The sequence below is a fragment of the Mastomys coucha genome, unplaced genomic scaffold (assembly GCF_008632895.1).
Source record: "Mastomys coucha isolate ucsf_1 unplaced genomic scaffold, UCSF_Mcou_1 pScaffold15, whole genome shotgun sequence".
NCBI classification, from domain to species: domain Eukaryota; kingdom Metazoa; phylum Chordata; class Mammalia; order Rodentia; family Muridae; genus Mastomys; species Mastomys coucha.
This window is the reverse complement of record NW_022196897.1, coordinates 61,944,111-61,959,960: the sequence shown is the minus strand read 5'-3', so window position 1 is coordinate 61,959,960 and position 15,850 is coordinate 61,944,111.

Genomic DNA, 15,850 nt, shown 5'->3' with positions numbered 1-15,850 from the left:
AGAAAAGTCATTAAGTAATGACCTTGGAAGAGCCAACCAATCTCATGAAAACACAAAGAATCCTAGACCACATCATATACACAAAAATCCATGCAAAATAAGTCAAAGACTTAGCTGCAGCATCTAGAACCTACTAGAAGAAAAGACTATCAGAATTAGGAAAATATTTCTTAGACAAAAGTCATCAAGCAACAAAATAAAAACTAGGCCAAACAGAAACATACACATACAATGAAGTATCTGATTGTATTCTGCTGGCGACTGTGACTGCTGACAGCTTCCCAGCCCTTCCACTTCCCCTTCCCCTCTGCCCCACATCTGGGCCTGCTGATAAGAAAACCCAGGTGCTCCCACCTTTGTTGCCAAGGGGAAGTTCAAAGCATGCAAGGCCCGGCTCTCAGGCACAGGAACCCTCACTCCAACCCCATTCTCCCATTACAGCTAAAGGCAAGGCTTGCGCTCTCTTGTAACAGTTTTGGATCTGCTTGGGAGCCTGCCCTGTTCTCTTCAGAAAGTCTTATTGTGTGAGTAATAAACTTTCTCAAACCTTTGTTTGCACGTGTGTGTGTGTGTGTGTGTGTGTGTGTGTGTGTGTGGTCATCAGTTTCAACATCAGTAGGACCCACTCTGTTTCTGTGGGATAACCACAATGAAAACTTTTTTTACTGAAAAGAAGAAACTCAAACCACCTACCAGGAGAAAAATACCTCCATTTATAGTCTCAGTGTTGTTTGTTTAGAGAAGATGGTTAACCTCTGCATAAGAATCCAACGTTAAAAGTTATCAAAAGATTTTACTATCTAAACCTTCACCAAAGAAAGCACACAAGGGCAGATAGTCTCACAAAATGACACTAAACATCTGTTGTCATTAAGGAAATGCCAATGAAAGACACAGATTTCATTTCTTATCTACTAGATAACTCAAATGAAAAGAACCAGGTGTATTGTGTGAAATAACCAGTCCCTTTCCTGGTGGAAATGCAAACTGGGCCACCACTTTGGAAAACATCCTCAAAGATTTTTGTAAGGTTAAATAAAATATAGGCTTGCTACACTATCCATTAATCTCACTTTGGGGTGATGATCCAATAAAAATGAAAGTATACATATATACATAGACCGGAAACCAAACAAATGCCGATCAACTGGTGAGTGGGTAAGTATAATGTTGATATTTCACATAATGAAATACTACTTAACAATAAAAAAGAAATTTTGCAACATGCAACACTGGGGATAAATATCAAGGGCATCCCGCCAAGAGGAAAAAAAAAAAACAGATCCAAAAGATCATGTGCCATGTGGCTCCAAGATACAAAACTCATTAAAGAGGGGAAGCAAGGGAATGTGAGATTCATTGCAACAGCACACTTCAGTGGGATGGAAACAGTCTATGGCATAGCTGTGGTGTCAGCTTACAATTGTATACACTTGTCAAAACACATGGGTTGAATTGTGCCTTAAAATGTATTTGGTGAATATGAATTATACTGCAAAGAGAAATGTTAAATGCAATAGATAGGCGCTACTGCCTGATAGAGCAGTGCCCTCGAGTCTTCAAGCCGGTCTGTTTCTTATATATTATATTACTCGATCCTTACATGAACCAGCAGAGTTCTCTGGGACCACTTTGCAAACACAGGCACCGACAGCCCAAGAAACTTTCTAAGATCGTCCTGTCTGATGGAAATTTTCAAGGTCGAAAGGTTTCTTTCTATGAAGCCCCCTTTTCCTGTGGAAATTCGCATCTCAAATCCTTCCCTTGACACCTTCACTCTTGACAATTCATATTGCTGTCTTGAACAATTTAGGCTGCTTGAGAAAAATACTGTAGATTGTTGATAAACAAGGAGGATTTAGCTCTAACAGTCCTGGAGACTGGGAAGTCCACATCGTCTTGCCAGCTCATTCAGTGTCTACTCAAGACTTGCTTCCTCTGTTTCTTACACCGTGGGAAGACAAATGTGTTCTCTTGGGCCTGTGTTGTGAGGTACACATTTATCCCACTCACAAGCACCCTATACCCATACCTAGTCACCTCTCAAGAACATCCCTTCACACTAATATCACTTTAGAAATTAGGATTTCAACATGGGAATTGGTAGAAGACACAAATATCTAAACCACACAATTGCTTTACATTAACAAGAAATCAAGGTGGGGGGAAGGATACAGGTTTTTCTGTCCATCTCTTCTTAAGCTACAGGTAAAGAAGGCGTGGGAGTCTTTACAATTTTGAATTGTGACCATCTCACTTGCCACTTATTTTAGATTTTAATTCCTCGCCTTGGTAGGCAAATTAATGTAGAAAGTAGCATCTTTAAAAAGATTTTAGATTTGCCATTTTATTTGTGTGCATGCATTGCCTAAATGCCGGTATGTAAGCGTTCATTGGCCCCAAGAACGGCATTTCAAAAAGTGCCAGGGTCACCGTCATCCTGAATGGATACTGATGATGCTCTGCCTGAAGAGAAAAACAAAGCCCAACAGAGACAGTTGGACCATGAACCCAGATAATGGAGTGGCCTTTGATGGGTGGTGAGCATCTCAAAGGTAACAGAAAAATTCCCAGAAGAAACCCAGCCAGAGCATCTGTCACAGAGGAGCCACTGACAGTGTCTGCACCACCCCCAGCAAGCAGGTCTTCTGCTGCCCTCTAGTCTGCCACTGGTGGTGAAGTTTTAGGCAGCATCAAACATTGGACCCTGAGTCTAGAAGAGAGAAGAAGTTGTCATTCCATGTCCATAAGCCGGTCTTCAGGGTCAGGGGTCTGGACATAGATGGTGAAGCCTGAAAATTAAAGTGGAAGAAAGACAGATCTTGAGTTTTCATTTGACGCAAGCATGAGACAATTCTAATACTCTAATTAGAGCTATAAAGTTTTGAAGTGACCTAGAAGATCAGCTGCAGGGTGGCGATTTAACACAGTATATGGTAAGATACAAGAGGACACACAACAGTATTATTGCCTGATTGTACTGAGTGGAGTTCAATCTATCTGTTCATCAGTGTTCAAAATGGTCATTCAGGCATTACCGAAAATCTCTCTCTCACGCATGCGCGCGCGCACGCACACACACACACACACACACACACACACACACACACACCATAACCTACTATTAAATATTCACATTTTGCAAAAGACTAAGTCACATCACACTAGAATAGTGGGAACAGAGAAGATAACATTGAGAAGATCTGGCCATGACCTATATTAATTGTCAAGCAGACTCATTAGTCATCACCATTAGAAATTAAAACAAAATTTTCTGGAAACTAACAGCTTCTTTCTTAAGATTCCAGGACCAAGAACTCATTCCCCAAAGTCAGAGAACTTAACTGAGTACTATTTGTATCTCTTTACCACGGGCAAGTTTTAATATCAACTTGAAAACTCATTATTGAATATGTATGATGTATCTACCTGGTTGTTTTGCAACAACAACAACAAAAAAACTGACTTCACCCTAATTTAATTAATCCAATATTAAAACTTTAGGAAATAAACTGCCTTCAGGTTTTGACTTGGCCTCCAGTGTGTCAGCCAGGCCATCGTATCCTTTAGAGGCTGGGCTGAAAACACAGTGAGCGGGAGCCTTTCTGTGGTACCTCAGATAATCTACAAGCACTTCCAGAACTTCCTGTATTCCAGTTTGTGTGCTAAGACTGTATGTATCCAACAATACAACCTGTCCTGTTCACCTGATCATCAGGCAAACTTGAGAGCCTGACCAAGTGTTCTGGCACCTGTGGATGGTATTTCATTCAGTTTTTCTGTTAGCAGAGGGAGGGAGGAACAAGGGCCCAGAGACTCAAGGCAGCTTCCAGAAACCAGAAAAAAAATTCTTCCCCTTACCTGCCACGCTTTTGATTTTAGTGCCGAGGCCTCTATGGCACCTCTAATCTGCCCAAGTGAGAGTACAATTTTGCATTGTTTATCACTGGGTTCCATGTAGTTTGTTACAAATGATGACAGAATCCAAGTGGAAGGCTTTTGTTTTCATGAGGGTTTCGCAATGTGGCAGAGAGGTAGCTTTCAGAAAAGCTAATGACCACAAGTAAACACACAAAAGTAAAGAAAACCCGTTTTCTTCGTGTGTGTGTGTGTGTGTGTGTGTGTGTTTATGTATCTGTGTGTGTCTTTGAATGTGTCTGTGTCTGTGTGGGTCTGCATCTCATGTGTGTGTCCGTATGTGTATCTATGTTTGTGCCTGTGTTCTTAAATATGAATTTTAGTTATTAACAGGGAATATTTTCACGAGGAAGATGTATAGCTTTCTGTACATGAAGCCAGTTGGACAGAAGAGTCCAATGAGACATCCACTGGGACTCCCATATCCATCTTCTCCCAGTGGGAGGACAGAGGTGATGACATCAGTAGACTTCCAGTCATAATGAGCCATGGGAAGCCACAGGAGGCACACCCTGCATACAGACCTGTAAGCCACAACCCATGTGTGAGCTCTCGCCAGCCCTCTGCACAGCAGAGAGCGTACCTGAGAAGACAGATAGGTTATTGGTGCAATAAAAAAGCAGAGCTACGTGGTGCGAGAGTCATTACTTGCTTTTACTGTCCAAACAATGAGGAAACATAATTTGTAAGTACTCTTTCACAGTGGTGTGGGGAAGGAATCCTTCTTCCTCCTCCTTAAGCTGTGGAAAGGCACCCATGGGGATAAGTGGAATTGCATCATGAATTTTTCCTTCATCCTCCTGCTTCTGCATCTGCTCAAAGTGGGATTTATGTGAAATAGCCCCAGTTCTCCCTGCAAGTTTACCTACAGATGCAGATCACACAGGAACAGTTGTACAACCTGGTATACCCCTGTCTGAGAGGAAAGAGCGGCCCCTAAGGTAATAGCTTCTAAGTCCTTTTCTGTCTTCACTTGGAGAAGTGGAAACTGTTTACTGCTTCATTTTACTTTCCCACAGACTCATCTTTGCACCCCCTGATATATATATATATATATTCCTGGTGATTAGGTGTCATGCATGAGCTTTCCACGCTCACAAATTTCTGGAGCTGGTAAGGTCTCCAGCTCACAGCTCTTGCTCTTTGCTCCTCTAGTCTGGGGTTCCAGCCAAGCCAGCTTGTGCTCCATAAATTTCAAGAAAGTCCCTGGCTTGGACTCTTGCCGGCTGAATTATATTCCCTTCAAACTTAAAAGTTAAAAATCCTACACTCCAGTAACTTACAAGGTGACTTATACTCGGGAAAGGATGTCTTTAAAGATCTCATTAAGATGGCTGTCATCAAATATCCTTAAAACAGAGACAGAAGAAAGATCAAGGGAAAAGAGAGAACACAGCCATCCACAAGCCAAGGAGAGCCACCTCAGAAGACACATCCCTGCCTGCACCTTGATCTCATCCTCAGGCCATGATTACCACAGCCCAAGGAGAATTGGTGCCTCTTGCTGGAATTCGGTTTTCTCAACTGTAGAAAGTAATGGCTGCAGGGAGATTTATTAAGGCCTCCTCCTTTAAAGAGCAGTCTCCCTTACCCTGCCATGACACACTGCATCACTGCGTGTGTAAGCCCCACCGTGCTTGCCCAGGTGGTCATTCCAGGTTAGTCATTCTCTTTTGCCCCTGACTCTTTCATTTCACATCCATCTTTTTCCCAGAATATATGTGTGTGTGTGTGTGTGTGTGTGTATGTATATGTGTGTGTATGCATATGTATTATGTTCATCTATTATGTGATTGTATATGAACACATATATGTATACATATCATGTGATCTTGTGTCATACTTATGTGATCTGTATCATATATAACATATATTATGAATTATATATACACATATATGCACATATACATAGAGAGATATAAGATCTAATCTTAATGTTATTATCTGACTCTACCTTCACTCCCCCTTTTATCACCAACCCTTTACTCGTCATTTGAAGATGGGCTGGCAGGGTTTCCACATAAACTGAGAGCACTCAGTATACTCATTCTGCCCCTAGCTCTTCACTGTCCCTGGAGCATACTGTCTGAATCCATTTCTCTACACATGGACACCCACCACTGCCAGCTACTGGAAGCCAAGGCAAAAGCATAACCCAGGGACATTGCAGCTGCCAGGGACCATTTGCCCTGCCTATGAGCTACAGGAACCTATCAGCTGTAGATTGAGGTTGAACTTGTTATGGCCTGGAGCAGTGGTTCTCAACCTTCCTAATGCTGAGACCCTTTAATACAGTTCTTCATGTCATGGGGACCCCAACCATAGAATTATTTCCTTGCTACTTCATAACTGCAATTTTGTTAGTGTTATGAATCACAATGTAAATATCTGATATACAGTGTATCTGATATGCAACCCTCCAAGAGAGTCATGATGCACAGGTTTAGAACCACTAGACTGGAGGTTATAAAGCCTTTCACAGAGTCCAGAGCAAAGGCTACCCTGAGCTCTGACACCCACTGGGCAGAGGTCCCTCACATTAATCCCTAACTACTTAGGCCAAGGTCCAAATGAAGGTAGACCCTCTGTGGCAGAACCATGGAAGGGCTTATTGAAAAGTCAGTCCCCTGAATTCCATTTAAAACTTCCAGTTTTGCCAAAGCTGGGGATGATGGTCTTCAGAATGTTAGCCTCATCTTGTATTTCTTTGTAATAAGCCATTGGTGTAGACATCCTATGATGGATATCTTGGGTCAGTCTTTTTACTATGAATTTCTCTGCAGAAAAGCAAACTTTTATCTGTTATTTTGATACCATCTGGGCCACTTTACTGTGGGGCTCATCCTTGCTTTTGAAAAGTGCTAAAACGTTTATGAAATCAGTCTCAGGCCTTGGGGTGCAAATTGTTCATTAAGCTCTCAAGATTCTTCAATTCACTAAAATTGGAAAAACACCTCCTCTAATTTCTGTTCCCTATCCTTTTGGGCAACACTTTGAAGAAGCAGGAACTCAAGCCTTACTTTGGTCTAGAAGCTGGTCCACCCTCCCCTGTGGGACAAATGTCCTAACACTGAATTATGCTTTCTCTAGCATTCAGCTTCCTGTCCTACTTGGAGGCCAGCACTCCCTGTGTACACAGTACAGACGCCTTGGCTTCTGAAGTCACCCAGGCCCAGCCAGAGCTTCTCTGTCCCATGCGGAGACAGGGCTTGAGCGTGTGAGCTTCATCCACTGTTTGATCTGCTGTGAGCTTTATCCACTGTTTGATCTGCTTCCGTCAAGACATTCACTGTGAAGCAAGTGATGATGATGTCTTTATAGTTGTGACACCTCCCTGCCATCCATTAGACAAAGGCTTCATGTGCTTTGGTAAGAGCTCGCTGTGAGCTAGTCATTCCAAACCTCTGTTCAAATCCCGGCTTTACTACTACAGCAACACTGTCTTCTCCAGGCAAGTCCTTTGGTTCTTCTGGGTCTCACTTGAATCATGCATAACAAGGAAAACCATGGTCCTCAAGCAACTTGGCAGAACTTTAGCGAAATCAGACTTAAATATGTGTGATTTGTAAGCTTCAGAATACTATAAAAAATAGTCATGGAAATTGAAGTTTTAAAAATCCTCCAAGGTTTTACAGAAACTAAAATACTTTTTTTTGTGTGAGAATTTTTAGAAAGAGACTTCCTGCCCTTCTTATGTGACTTCGAAAATTAGTATCCATCTTTCTTTCTTTTAACATGATTTTTATGTTTTACCACATCCCTGTTGTGTCATCTGTTATCAAACAGGCAAATCCTCCAAAGGAATGAAAGCCTTACGTGAAACGCCACACACTCTACAGGAAAAGCCAATGGCTGTTCTCCTCTAGGGCAAAGAAGGAAACCAAACAAAACTTCCCAGCCATTCTCCAGCAGCTGTTGCTTTTTAGAGAAAGCAAATATTTTTGGAAAGAGCTGCATTCTAAACCCAAACCGTTTATAAGCTTTGCAAATGGAACACGCAGCCCTGCTTGCCTGTCTTAATCCTAGGCTTCCATTAAACTTACCACAACTGCATCATAAAACAGAAAAGGGAAGAATTTATAAACAAATAAAGCAGTTAATTGGGGCAATAAAATAGCAGTTCCCTCCTGCATAGGGAATTGGCATATCTCAACCTGAAGAATCTTAAAAGCTGGGTTTCAGGGGTCTAGTGACAGCAAGAGGCAAACAGATCAAAGATCTCAAGACTGCTGCCTGGTCCACAATGCTTGTCTCTACATCCATACCCACAGCCCCTCTGTCCCCTGACCTCAGATGGATTGTAAATCCTCTCCAGGAGAAGACAAGCTTGGTCAGTGTTATAAACCCAGGGCCTCAGCTCTGATAAAAGACGAGAATTCTAGGAAGCTGTCGTCCTCTGCAATAGAACAGAACAGGACTGGGACCTGTACTTAACTGTGTTGATTCTCTCTCACGCCATCAAAAGTAAAATAGATTTTGGAGCTTCAGGAACAGGGTTAGAGCCCTTGTTTTGGCCTCTTGCTTGTTTTAGGGTCACAAGTAAAAGCCAGGCCTTTAGTTTGAGTTTTACATATTTATTTATTCATTCGATCAAATCTTTAGTTTCTTTAAGAAGTGGTGATATTAACCCAGTGTCACTTGTAAAGAATCAAATGAAAGAACACACCCATATGACATAACCTATACACATCACTGTGGAGAGTTAGCATGCACTTATTTATGTACGTGTTTGAGATACAAGTACATATCCTACTACAGAGTAGATGCTCACAAGTATTTAGGCCACATCTGTTTAACATTGTACTACATTGTACATCTACAACGTTCACATTTGAGAACTGTGAAACTGAGTTACGAAATGTAACCACAAGAATAATCTCACAACGTTTAAGCAACTTTATGACTTGGGATTGGGACATATTCACAGGTATCATTGGTTGTATGTGGCCAATCCAGGTTGTGGGGCTGCATACAGGTAACTTATGACATTTGAATGGACAGGAATTATATAATAAAGTTGTCATAAATAGAGTTACAAAGGTAATATCTTACATTATTACTCTTATTCAAGATAGAAAGGGAGAAGAGAAGGCAGAGACAGATGGAGAGAGATATAGTTAACAGGATCACTCCATCAGTGAGCCACAGGCACTGTGAACAGTGGCAGAGTCAGGGTAGATTTCAGGGCAGCAAGGGCTGTGTGAGCATGGGCTGCTGCAGAGCCGCTGGGCCGTGTGAAGAATGCATGCTTGACCTTTGCCTCGTAAACACCCAGATCTGCACTCTCTCCCACCCCTGGAAATGTTTATGGTCCATTCATGTAATCAGATGCACACACTATCTAGCAGGAAATAGGGCCTCTTCATAGAGGTCTGGCTTTCAGTATGTTTTGTTTAAAGTCTCTGGAGATAGATGGCCATTTACCTTTGTTTAATAGCCCTCATAATGCATAGACTAGCACTGTACCTCAAAGGTATTCAGTGAATAACTTCTAGTAACCCGGAGTCCTTGTAAACTGATTCCCAGGTTCTAAGTCAACCTGAGGAAGAAAATTCCTGTCAGGAGATTTTGTGTGTTCCTTTGCCTGCAATCTCTCCTAGACACAGAAGGTGGCTGTGTGTTCACTGATATTTTAGAAAATGTCAACTTGGAGACTAACTACATTAACAATGAAAGGGAGTGGGAGGCATTTAATCCCGCAGGTTAATATCTTAAATACTATCGAGTGTCTTCACGCTTCACAGGCAGTGTTGTGGGCTAACTGGCTCCCAAACAGACAGTGTTTGCTCCAGCCTGAACCTTTTGTTTCTGGAAGCATATGGGGTCAGAGATTGAACCCATGTGTCTCATGCATTTGCACAGGGACTGAAAACATCTTGAGGCTGCACTTATGAGGAGATCTGTTACCCTTAAGCAAGCATGCTACTTCTTGTGCCCTGGGAGGCAGGGGTTGGGGGTTGGGGGTGGACAAGGAATGTGATGGGTAAGAGTACCTTTCCTCTGCTCCTCAGTCTTCCCAGGTTTGTCTCATCTTCCACACGTAGTCAACCCATTAGAAGGCAGCAGGAGTGCCCTCCTATCACTAGCTCACCTAGAGTTCTAGTAAAATACTCCAGAGGCCCACATCTGGTAGGTAATACAATGCAGAAAGGAAAGCAGGTCTGGCGGTCAGTGTGCTCTCACCACTAGATAAAGCCAGGTGCCATTTTTGCAGCCATACCAACTCCAGGATCTCAACCAGGCCAGGCTGAGAGCTGTTTCCATTTTTCCTATGCCACATTCACTGGCTTTGCAGCTCCTATGCAGCCAAGTGTTCCATCCATAGTACTGTCAAACCAACTCCCAGCCCAGACAAGGAAAAACTTGCTTAACATGACGGAATCAAACACAATAGCACTTACATCTCATAGACTCATTCCCCCAGGGCAGTGGCATTGAGGAGTGGATCTCCTTTCCAGCCCACCTCTTCTTCACCTCCCAAATAAGAATAAATGTTAGATTTCTTCGCAGGAAAAGACAGCTATGCCAACCACCCAGGACATGTTCTCGCTGTCAACCATGATGGATGGGAATCTGTACATTTAATAAATATAAATGTCATAATCCAACCATCAAATTTAATAAACAAAAATACCGCAAAACCATCTCTCCTCTCTGCTTCATGTGCTCCTTTTAAGCTGATAACATTAGAACACATTTTGCCCAAGCTATAACCTCACCATCTGCCTGGCTTAACTTCTGAAGACTTGGTATGGGCTAAAAAGCAAATCAAATGACTTCACACTGAGAAAAAGAAGAAAAAAAAACAGGGAGGGGGGCTAGGTTTCCCCTCCACTTTCTCCTCCTTCTCCTTCTGATCCAATTGTTAACTCTACAACCAGATGTAACAATGTGAGCATAAGTTCAAAAATTATTAGGGAGTCAGGTCATGGGGAAGATTTTTCTGCATGAGCTACCCAAATGAAACTAAAAAGCGTGCTTTGCCAGCAGGCTGAATGGTGCGTTTCAATGCTTTGATTTGAGAATAATGTGTGATGAGATACAGAGACTTGCTGATTAAGAATACACTTTCTTTTGATGGCAAATTAATAATAATCAGAACCACAACAATAAACACATACCAAAAAATTGTTTCATTCCCAGGGGTATGGAACATAGATTCAAGCTAGAGGCAGAAAGGGCATGAAACTTCAGTGACTAAGTGTATGCTATTCAAGAGAATAGAGGCCAAAGAAGCTTAGAGAATGTCTCACCTGCAGAGGAGCAAAGGTGTTCTAGACCAGCAGTTCTTAAGCTATGGGTCTTGACCCCTTTGAGGGCTGCATCTCAGATATCCTGAGTAACAGATATTTACAGTATACTTTATAACACTAGCAAAACTACAGTTATAAAGTAGCAACAAAATAATTTTATGATTGGGGGTGGGGGTCACCACAACATGAGAAACTGTTTTTAAAGGGTTGCAGCATTATAATCACTGCTCTAGACCTAAATGTTTAACATGTCCTCTACTGAGAGCCTGTTATGTCCTACATACCTTATGTCCATTTAAGAGTTTAGAGTCATTGAGTCGTCTTGAGAACACACAGCCGTTAACCCCATACAGAGACCACACGATGTGATCATGTTTATAGTACTTAAATACAACAGAGCTAGAATCTGAATGGCTATTCTTCCTTCACTGGGCCACCCCAGGATTTCTTGGGGACATGTCTTGCCTCACAGTCAACTCAGTCAAGTTTGAGTTCTGGGATTCACATTAATGGCATGTGGCTCCAAGCCCGGGTTGAAACAACTGTGCCAAGATGTGACAGATGCTCCCAAGATGTTAGTCGGCTGGGGTGGTTAGAAGCTGTAAAAAGGACATGTCTTCACCCCTAAAAATCTCCACGGTATTCAAGCTAATCCACAGGAGACCATGAGTTTCAGGATCCTTCCTCTGTTCTCCATGTTCCTTCCCATGGTGGTATTCAGATAGGAGCCTGTGGAAATTCTTGTGTGCTACTGCTTGGACACTTCCTGGTATGGTAAAAGAGTCCTCTGTCTTGGTAACCGACTCGTTTGCTTCAGTTCTTCCAGAGCACAAGGTCAATATCACTCCTTTCACAGCATGCCTCCAAAGCCTCACCATTTTGTTCTCCTTCTGGCTGTGGATGTCCTGAAGTAGTTCAGGAGGTCCAGGTTCCAGGATACCTCAGTGATACGGAGACCTATATGCCAGGTGACAGAATTAAACTGGCAGAGTGACGGTGGGAAGGTGGCTGCAGCAGGGGATGTAATCTCTACACAACTCTCGGGCTTGGTGAACCTAACTAGTTTCCTTGATCCCAACTACCTCTGCCTCCCCTTGGTCCCTAGTAGAAAGAATCACCATAGAAAAAGAGGGCCTGCAAGATGGCCCAGCAGGCGAAGGTGCTATTGCCTAACAAGCCTAATGACCCAAGTTCAATTGTCAGGATGCACATGGTGGAAAGGGAAGAGGAACTCTCACAAATGGTCCTCTGCTCTCCATATTCTCACTGTGGTGCACATGTGTCCCACCTCCACACTAGATGAATAAGTAAGTCATTTAATAAGAAGATAAAGAAAAATCTCATAGAGATTATGCAACCAAATTACTCCTGATTACCACATTGTTATAAAAAAAAGATTCTCTGGAGCTGGGCAGGACCTCTGATTTCCAAGGGTCTCCTTCCCATCTTATTAATGATTGTCTACAGGATCTTTCGCTATTGTCACAGACACATAATGATTTCAGTATAGCAATTATCCCCTTCTCGTGTGACAGACCTCTTAGACAAGCATTTCTCAACCTGTGGGTCATGACCTTTTCACAGAGGTGTCCTAAGACCATTTGAAAACACAAATATTTACATTATTGATTCATAACAGTAGCAAAATTACAGTTATGAAGTAGCAATGAAAATAATTTTATAGTTGGAGGTCACCACAACATGAGAAACTATATTAAAGAGTTGCAGCCTTAGGAAGATTGAGAACCACTGTTTAGACAATGGGCAAGAGCAGTAGTAGGTACTCTTGTGGCTCCCCAAAGAGGCCAGCAAGACTGTCCAGAACTCTGTATAACAGTCCATGCCCTGAGAGCTAGCAGCCTCGTACACACAGAGCTAAGGTCAGTGCTGTAGTTGGAATATTTCTGCAGTTTTCACAGCGTAGTCTCCTACATCAAAGGTCAAAGACACTGTCATGACTCTCTACTCTCCTGAGCCTTTCAAGATTTAAAACAAAAAAGCAATAACAAAAGATGGAGATATAGGAACCAAATTTCTCATGCCACTTTTATCAAAAGACACGTGGATAGCAGTAAGTGAGAAGTGGGGAAGTTGAGAGTAAAAAGCTAAAACCCATGCCTCCTTCCACATAGATTCTTCCCTCCTCACTGGCCACAGCTGTCAGAAAGGAGAGATTCCAGGGAAGGTCCCAGCTTACCCTCTCTCAGCGCTCTGGCCACATGATTGTCAGTATCCAGATCAACCTGGAGGAAGTGGGCATCTGTCATTACTTATTCTTTTATACTCAGAATACTAAATAACCAATTGGTACTCAGCCTCCTTAGTTACACCTTAAAACACCCACACCATTTTAACTGTGCTTCTTGCATTCAAGAGTACAGAACGGTTACAATGTATTGCCCAAAGAAACACACCAAGTACAGAGACACTACCCTCAGACAGCCGGTCTTACTTCTGAGTCCACATGGATTAGCAATGGCTGACTTAAGAGCAGACTTATTTTGAAAATGCTTGCTAGCTATTTTCCACCACTAGAAATTACCTGGTAGTTTGCTTCATAAATATTGTATCATTATGATCCCTAATACCCCTGTCAGAGTTCTTAACTTTACGATAATAGGCAACTTAGAAACACTTTGCCAGACATGAAGCCATAATGTACAAAGTGAGTGACTTACAAATGGACTAGAGCTATCTAAAGCATGTCTGCTAAACAACCGATGCTGGACAGCAGTGGAAAGCAAAACATAAGTGCTACCTCTGTGGAACAAAATGGATGCAAACAGGCAGCACTCTCAGGTTCTGCGACTCACAGAGAACTGCTGGGCCTGATGCTTTTCTTGTAGCTAAGAAAGGCTTCTTAGGGTCACAGAGGCAGCCTGGCAGTAGAGCACCAGCCTAGCACTCACAAGGCATGAACAGGATTGCAGTTTAACAAAAACACTGATTCTGATTAGCAGTGGGTTGGCTTAAGTCATAAAGGCTTGTGCTGCCAGGCCTCAGAACCTGAGTTCAAGCCTCAAGGTCCACATGGTGAGACATCCATGTGCATTACAGTCCATATGTACTCATGTGTGCAAATAAGCATATATATGCACATATGTATGTATATATAAACACACAAACATATATGTACACACATATATGTGTATATATACACATACACATACATATATTTACATACATATATGTATATATACATAAATGTATATATACATTTATATATACATACATATGTGTGTATATATGTATATACACACATATATATTTATATGCACACACACATACACACACACACACACACATACATACACATACATATATATATATATAAAATGTTTGTTTGCACACATACATGCACATGGACCATAGCATACATGAAAGTTCCACCGTGGTGGTGGTGTGTGTGTGTGTGTATGTGTGTGTGTGTGTGTGTGTGTGTGTGTGTGTGTGTGTGTGTTTGTACATATATACAGCTATTTTCTACTGATATCTAACATGGTGGCTTGAATGAGAAATATCCCCTACAGTCTCTGGCAGTTGAATACTTGGTCTCCAGTTGGTGATGCTATTCTGGCAGGCTCAGGTGACACAGCTGAAGGAAGTACAACACTGGGGACAAAACTTGAGATTAAAAGCCCCAGAGCACTTCTAGTTGACTCTGTGTTTCATGCCTTGGGTTGAAGATGTGAGCTTTCAGCTTCCTGCTCCCAGTGCCATGCCTGCCCATCATGATAGAGTCTTATCTCTCTGAACCTGTAAGCTCAAATAAACTCTTCCTCTTGCCAGTTGCCTTGGTGTTTTGTCACAGCAATAGAAAAGTAACTGAAATGCCCAGAGTAAATCCATTGTGTTAGCTGAAGTTTTAATTTCTTAAATCTTAATTTCTTTAGCTTTCCAAGGGGGAGGGGACAAAACCAAAACAAAACCATACTGAAGGACTCAGAATGGAAAGGACTGAAGGACTATCCGCTACTACAAGAATACCACTTGGGTCCCCTCTGAGAACATTTTTACATAAAGGGGGGAAGAGCAGATTAAAAGTAATTCTAAAGGCAAAATGTGAAGAGAAAAAGATCAAATTTTACAAACTCAAACTGCAGTAAAATTGCAAACAGAACTGGAAAATTTTTATTTGGGCAGCAGCGAGAGAATAGATTGCTTTATGGATTTTTATTTCATTTTGAGATTTATTTTAATTCCCTGCCTCCTTCTATCAGGAGTTGTAGATGGCTTATAGAAGTACAACAGAATAACATTCCTAAAAATTAAGAGAGCCTGAAACGTTTGGATATAAAGTGTTAATTCCAAGAGTGATATGAACAGAGAGGAATGTAGACCAGATGATAACAGAATTCCTCCTTAACTTCCTGATAGCCAGAATATAAAGGGAAATACAGTCATTTATAAGATTCAACATGTCAACAAGACAAAAACAAACCAAATGTTCAGGAGAATTACACTTCCTAAAACAGAGCCAAAGGATCTCTTCTCTTCTCTTCTCTTCTCTCCTCTTCTCTTCTCTCCTCTCCTCTCCTCTCCTCTCCTCTCCTCTCCTCTCCTCTCCTCTTCTCTTCTCTCCTCTTCTCTTCTCTTCTCTCCTCTTCTCTTCTCTCCTCTCCTCTCCTCTCCTCTTCTCTTCTCTTCTCTCCTCTTCTCTTCTCTTCTCTTCTCTTCTC